The sequence below is a fragment of the Gossypium hirsutum genome, chromosome A13, assembly GCF_007990345.1.
Source record: "Gossypium hirsutum isolate 1008001.06 chromosome A13, Gossypium_hirsutum_v2.1, whole genome shotgun sequence".
In the NCBI taxonomy this organism is placed as follows: Eukaryota; Viridiplantae; Streptophyta; class Magnoliopsida; order Malvales; family Malvaceae; genus Gossypium; species Gossypium hirsutum.
Genome location: NC_053436.1, coordinates 6,671,374 through 6,679,562, shown reverse-complemented (window position 1 = coordinate 6,679,562; position 8,189 = coordinate 6,671,374).

The window sequence follows — 8,189 nt, the reverse complement described above, 5'->3', positions numbered from 1 at the left end:
ATAAATATAAATATAATAATAGTAGTAATAATAATACAAAATTGATCTAATAATATGAAAATAATAACTAGTAAGTAAATAAATAAAAAAGAAAATAATAGTGGTAATAATAATAATAATAGTTATAAAAATAAAAATAATAACAATAATAAAATTAGTAATAATAATAGTAATAAAAATAAAAATAATAACAATAATAAAATTAGTAATAATAATAGTAATAAAAATAAAAATAATAGTAATAATAATGGTAACAATAATAAATAGTAATAATAATACATTAATAATAATGATATGTTAATAATAATAATTAATTAATTAATTTTACTAATAAAATAGAAAAAATAACCAAAAAAGGACTAAAATTGAACTCAAAACAAAAATTCGGGGAAAATATGAAATAAATAAAAAAGGAAAATGACCACATTGAACGCGCGAATAACAAGGAGGGACCAAAAGGGAAATTTTCCCTTCCTCCCAAAATGCACAGCTTCGAAGTGGACTAAATTGGAAACGAAATAAATTAAAGGGAAAAAATTAAAATTAAAAAAAACTTGATTGCAAAACCATAAAAAAAGCGGAAGGGCTAAATGCGCAAATAGCCCATCCGCTTAAAAACACACAGATCCTAGGCTGGTAGGGTCGGATCGGGTCGGATCAGGGCAAAACATCGTCGTTTTAAAGCTTATGAGCTTAAGCCAAAGCGACGCCGTTTTAACGTACTATTTAAGTCACATTTTTTCCAAAATAAAAATAAAAATCATTCTATCATTTTTTTAAAAAAAACTTCAAAAAAAAAGAACTTTGAACTCTCTCCCCCCCTCTCCAAGTCCGGCTTAACTCCAGCAAATTACCACAGTGGGCTCCGCCGCCAACGACCGTCATGCATGGCGGCTGGAGCCCAAAAATACTCTTTTTTCCAGGCGGTCAAAAAAAGATAAGTTTTCTCTTCTTCTTTTTTGTTATATATACGTATATACAAAAACAGATTCGAAAAAGAAAAAAAAGGAATAATAATAATAATAATAATAAAGATAGAACCATCTTTGAAGATCTTCTTCTTTTCTTTTTTGCTATTTTTTTGTTTTATATTTCTCTCCGTATTTTTATTTCAAAAAGAAAAAGAACCCTATTACAATCTTTTTCATGGCTTTTATAGTCATTACATTACATATTATTTTTATTACTTTTTTCTATTGTTCTTGTACTTGATTTTTACATGTTTCTTCTTCTCTTTTGTAGGTGCAGTTGGTGGCAGAAGAGGTGCGGTGGCGGCGTAGGCTAAGGGTGGTAGTAACGGCACCACTTGGGGCTGGGGTTACGTCATCTGTTTTTTTCTGAAAATGTTGGGTTTGGGCTATCGGGTTATTGGGCTAGGGTAGTTTAGTTTGGCTGATTGGTTTTTAGTTGGGCTTTGGGTTTTGTAATTGGGCTTTGGGTTATTGGTTTGGTTTTGGTTTTGTATTTTGGGTGTTGGTTTAGGTTTGTTTTGGGTTTGTTTTAGCCGGGGCCAAAATTGGGCTGTACAGCTATCCCTCTTTGCTCGTTGTCGTGTAACGAGAACAGAGCAAAGACTTTTAAGAAAGACCAATTTTGCCCGGTTTCACTGAGTCTTGACTTCTTTGGTGCTCCTCTTCTTCAGGTCACCTCATTCCAGTACACCATATCTTGTTGCTTCGATCCATTCCATCGCAACTTCAGAGAAATAAGACTTGTAGTTTTAATCTACTCTGCTACAAATTCAGGGATGTAAGATTTGTGGTTTTAAGTTTAATCCGACCTACTACAACTTCAAAGGTATAGGACTTGTCGCTTTAATCCGCTCCATTGCAACTTCAAGGAGATAGGACTTGTAATTTCAACCTGCTCTACTACAACTTCAGAGAGATAAGGTTAGCTATCTTCAGTCTACCCCGTTGCAATTTTAGGGAGAAGACTTGTGGCTTCAATTTGCTCCACTGCAACTTCAGGGAGATAAAATTTGCCATGGTAGATTTGATCCGGCCTACTGCAACTTCAAAGGTATAGGACTTGTCGCTTTAATCTGATCCACTACAATTTCGGGGGATAGGATTTGTAATTTCAGTCTGCTCCACTGCAACTTCAGGGAGATAAGACTTGTAATTTCAACCTGCTCTACTACAACTTCAGAGAGATAAGGTTAGTGGCTGTAATCTACTCCACTGCAACTTCAGGGAGATAAGACTTGTAACTTCAACCTACCCCACTGCAACTTCAGGGGGATAAGGTTTTCTATCTTTGATCTACTCCACTGCAACTTAGAGAGATAAGATTTGTAACTTCAATCTATTCCATTACCATTTTAGTGGGATAGGATTTGTGACTGGTAGCTTTAATCTTTTCCACTACAACTTTAGGGAAATGAGATTCGTCATTATAACTTCAATTTGTCCCACTGTAACTTCAAGGTTATAGGAATTGTGGCTTTACTGATCTGTTACACCGTTCTCTGGGGAACATGACCTGTAGAATCCATTTCATGGACCTATTTATGCCTACTGATTTTGTAATGGCCTAAATTCAAGGTTATCGGAACAGTGGTTTCATAACCAAAAATCTGATATAAAGAGAAATTTATTTCAATATTTTTGCATGAAAATTGATATGATAGGAAAATCGTATGAAAATATTGATAGAAAAATTTTACCGATTTAATGGTTAGTTAGAAAAAGAAATTATTGAAGAAATTGGATAAAAACAAGATATCGGGACCTCTATCTTGTACAACCGAGTCGAAAATAATTTTATAAATATTTATGAAATGTTATTAGTGTGGAATTTTAAGGAAATTTTAATGTTTGGGTAGTCAATTAAATGAAAAGGACTAAATTGTAATAGGTGTAAAAGTTGCTAGAATGATTAAATAGCTTAAGAGTCTAATGAAAAAGGATTTAAAAGGTAATTAGACCCAAAATTTATTTGGGCTGGACAGCTAGGGTATGAAATCAGTAGAAAAATTGATAAATTAAGGGTAAAATTGGAATATTGCAAAATTAACTAAATAAAGCTAGGACTAAATAGGAAATATCTAGATTTCTCTTCATTTCTCTTCAATTCCAGCAGCTAAAAACGCCATAGGAGGGTTCTCTAAGCTGGTATTTCATAATTTTTGCACCAAGTGAGTTAATCCTTGCCTTTTTCTTGTAATTTTTGTGTTTCTAAGACTTTTATAACTAGGTCCTACTATTAAATTCATTAGTTTTTGATTTCATGGATGAAATTGAAAGTCACCATGGTTGAGTGCTGTAATTTTATGATGAAATAGAATGAAATTAAAGCTTTAATTTGTTTATGAGATGATTTTATTAGGTAATTTCAATAGAAATTGATTTTTAAGACCTAATTGTGAAAATGCTTGGAATTAAAGTCTATTGCTGAAATTCTGATTCCTAAAGGTTGTAAACTAGTTTAAGGTGATAGAATAAAATATTAATTGAGAAAAATCAGTTCAATTGAGAGGCTAATTGAGTAGGGACGAAATTATCATTTATTAAAAGCTTAGGGGAAAATGGTAATAAACAGCTTGCACAAAAACAGTTTGGACTGCAGCAGTAGACTAACTTTGAAAAATTACCATAAATTTTAGAAATCGAATTAGAAGATGAAAAAAATATGGAATTAAATCTTATTGAGTCTAGTTTCTCATAGAAGAAATAGTGTAAGCAATGGATTTGTAAATTTTGAGATATAATTAATTTTGTGAGACAAGGTCAGAATGAATTCAAATTCCCTATTCTAACTTTGAAAAATCATAAAAAATTGAATAGAAACAATTAGGGGCTTAAATTTATATGTATAGAATACTTAATGAGTCTATTTTTAATAAAAACAAACGAGAACATCATTTTAATTCTGTATGAAGAGATAATTAATTTTCAGTGAAGAAGGGTCAGAACTGTCGATATCAGAACAGTGGTGACTTTAAAGAATAAACTGTACTGATTGGCTAAACCAAAAATTGTAAAAATTCTATGGTAAGAATATATGTAGTCTAGTTTCACGGAAAATTATCAGATCCTAATTTGGATTTTTGTATCTCAAGATAAAAATAATTTAGTGACTATGACTCAAGTAGACAACTTTGAATGAACTATAAATAATAGTTGAATTATAGAGAATGTTGCATATGAACATGAAATGTATTAAATTGATAATTAAATTTATTTATTTAGATTCAGAAGATTCAAATACGAAGCTAGATCGAGGAAAGGAAAAAGTTCGGGATTAGTAGATTTTTTTTTGTTTACAAACAAGTATCAAGGTAAGTTCGTGTAACTTGAATTATATTCTTAAATGCTTGAGATTGTATGTTATTGATGTGAATATGATTTGAATGTTCATTGTATGAAAATTTATGAAACATTGATATATTTGATAAAATGGGAAGAAATCCCGGTTGAATGAAAGGAAAATTCGATGCATCTCTGAAAAGGAATTGACGGTAAAAAGGATCTAGCCCGAACGGGTGATCCTATCTTGATATAGCCCTCCCGAAGAATATGTGTAAAATGAATTTAGCCCGGACGAGTAATCCGAATTAGGGTCTAAATTTAGCCTGGACTGGTAATTCAGATCCAAGCTTATTAGAGTAATTGTCGTTGCAGAGGATTTAGCCTGGACTGGTAATCCCGACAATACTCTATGAGTTTATATTGCAGGGGATTTAGCCTGGACTGGTAATCCCGCTGCAAGGTTGAGGTTCACGGGAGTGTGCTCTCTGAAATGGATATGTGCGCACATGAATATAAATTGACGAACCTGAAAATGTACACTAAAAGTGTATCTCTGAAAATCCATCGAAAATTCCAAGAAATTCAACGGGATAAATATGGAAAAATAACAAGGAAATGGAAATCATGGTATTGATGAGCTCATCAATCATAGTATATATTATTGGTACATGGAAATTATTGTACTAACTTGAATGTTGAGTTTGTGCATATTAGGGTAATAATGCATTGAATGGATATAGGAATGTTTATTGTATTGTATTGAAAATATTAGGTAAGTATAATCCTTGTTACATGAGCTTACTAAGCACAAAATGCTTACCTCGTTTCCTTTTTCCCTGTTTTGTAGTTTTAAGAGCTCGGAGGTCGGATTTGGTCGAAGACACATCACACTATCAACCTCAGGACTTCGGTATATAAAGAAACTTTATTTTGGAAATCAATGGCATGTATAAGCGAATAAAGTAAATGATTCTATGAAATGAATGTAGAGTTGGCCATTGGTATGGTTAACAAACCTGATTTTGGGTATGTGATGACGTTATTTTATAAATATGCATGAATTTATCTTGAAAATATGTTGAATTGGATTGGTTGATTTGGATTGGTCTCGATATAATATTGCAGGGAAGGTTAGATATCTGTAAAGGGATTATATTGAGTTTTTCTAAAAATAAATAAATAAATAAATTCGTAAACTCTGGTAATACCTCGTACCCTATTCCGGCAATGAATACGGGTAGGGGGTATTACAGATTTGGATATCATGATCTGAATGAATCAAATGCTCTTAACTAGATGTGTATGCATGATATTTTCATGAATGCAGAATGTCATGTTGAGAGAATGATCCCCTTTTTAATGCTTAGGTTGTCATTGCTCATTGCGCATCGAGGTTCTGTCATTGATGTGTTACCAAGCATTCTTGTTCAGCTAGTATCTTTAGCAGAAAATCTGAAGAAATAGTCACAATTTAGACTATTCTTTCTTAAATGTTTCCAGCTCCTAGGTTTGGTTAGTTCTAACTAGTGGTCCTGTTTTAGGTTCTTATACTACTTAGAAGCTTTTAGAGTAATATTCGGAACTCCTTTTATGAAAGTATTATTAGTCCAACAATCATTATTTCAATGCAAAATGCCTGAAAAAGATCATAATAATGGACAGAGCTGAAATTTATTAGGAAAAAAATTAATCAAAGAAAGTAAACATTACTGAAATACAAAATGAGTAAAAGGAAAATAGGTGCCCTAAATATCGCAGCATGAGCTTCTCTGCACGAACTTCTTGAGGACCATTTTGAGCTCAACATGTGTTAAGGAGATCTAGAGTACTTTGTCGATGCCCTAAGACGTAGAATCTCTCTTCCTCGTTAATTCGAAGGAAGCAAGATTACCGCATACCATCTTTGATCAAGATTTGAATTGCCTTTTACGGGTTTTCAATTTAAAACCCCTTTAGTCTCAAGACGCCCTTTGCGGGTTTTTGCTTTGGCGTCCCCTCCTTTTTTTTTCAAGTGAAGTATTTCTTGACTGAGTCTGAGTTTACCAGATTAGGCAAAGTCTTGCCATCCATTTCAGTTAATATCAACGCTCCTCCAGAAAAGGCTTTTTTTACCACATAAGGTCCTTTCCAATTTAGCATCCATTTTCCTCTTAAATCTTTTTGTATTGGCAGAATCTTTTTCAATACTAGGTCTCCCTCATGGCATTCTCTGGGATGAACCTTTTTGTTGTAAGCTTGCATCATTCACTTTTGGTACATCTGACTATGACGTATGGCTTTCAACCTTTTCTCTTCAATCAAGTTTAGCTGATCATAATGGGATTGGATCAATTCTGCTTCATCCAACTTCAATTCTGACAAAACCCGGAGAGAAAGAATCTTAATTTCAATGGGCAAAACCGCTTCCATTCCATAAACCAATAAGAAAGGCGTTGCCCCGGTAGAGGTCTTGATAGACGTTCAATAAGCATAGAGGGCAAATGCCAACTTCTTATACCAATATTTATAAGTCTCAGTCATTTTCCCCACGATCTTCTTCATGTTTTTACTGGCTGCCTCGACTGCACTGTTCATTTTCGGGTGATACCGTGACAAGTTGTGGTGTCTGATCTTGAACTGACTACAAACATTTGTTATCGTGTTGTTGTTTAAATTCAATGCATTGTCAAATATGATCCTTTCTAGCATGATATCGACAAATGATTTCTTTTTTCAGGAATTTGTTAACTGCCGACTTTGTAACATTGGCATATGAAGCGGCTTCTACCTACTTGGTGAAGTAGTCGATGACCACAAAGATGAATTGATGCTCATTTGAAGCTTTTGACGAAATTGGCCCAATGACATCCATGCCCCACATAGAGAAAGGTCATGCAGAAGTCATAACATGTAGAGGCGAATGGGGTACATGAATTTTATCTCCATAAATTTGGCACTTATGCTATTTCTTGGCAAAATTGATATAGTCTCCTTCCATGGTAGACCAATAATACCTGAATCTCATGATTTGCCTGGCCATTGTGAAACTATTAGCATGTGTTCCGCAGACACCTTCGTGAACTTCTTCCAAAATTTTTTTGGCCTCAACAGCGTCTACACATCTTAGCAACACCTGATCTTTTCTCTTTTTATATAAGATCTCCCAATCCAAGACATGGTCACTGGCCAGTCTTCTCAACATCCTTTTATCATTTTCAGTAACTTAGTCAGGGTATTCATGATTCTTCACATATTGCAGTATATCGTGGTACCAAGGATGATCATCTTTTTCTTCCTCTTATTCAATGTTGTAACAATGAGTCGGAGCCTTATAAATACTCATCTGGATCGGTTTCACATCTTCCTGATTATTCACCTTGATCATGGAAGCTAAAGTTGCTAGGGCGTCAGCCATTTGATTTTCTTATTGTGGGAGGTAACAAAAGATGATATCATCAAACTCTTTAATTAATACAAGGACCAACTTCAATAATCTATCAACTTAGGATCTCTTGTCTCCCATTCACCTTTAAGCTGATAGATCATTAGCGCAGAATCTCCATAGACCTCCAACATTTTAATCTTGCGTTCTATGGCTGCACGAATTTTCATGATACATGATTCGTATTCAGCCATATTGTTTATGCAATCAAAATCCAATTTACTAGTAAAAAGATAGTGATCTCTGTTTGGGTATACCAAGACTGACCCGATTCCGTTACCTACAGCATTTGATGCTCCGTCGAAGTTTAGCTTCTAAGGATGACCTTCTTGAGAGTCTTCTTTATTGGTTGCCACGTACATTAGATCTTTATTTGGGAAATCAAAGTTCAGAGGCTCGTAGTCTTCTAGAGCTCTACTAGCTAGAAAATCTGCTATTGTACTCCTTTTTGCAGCTTTCTAATTCACATAGACTATATCAAATTCAGAAAGTAGAATTTGCCATCGGGCCATCCT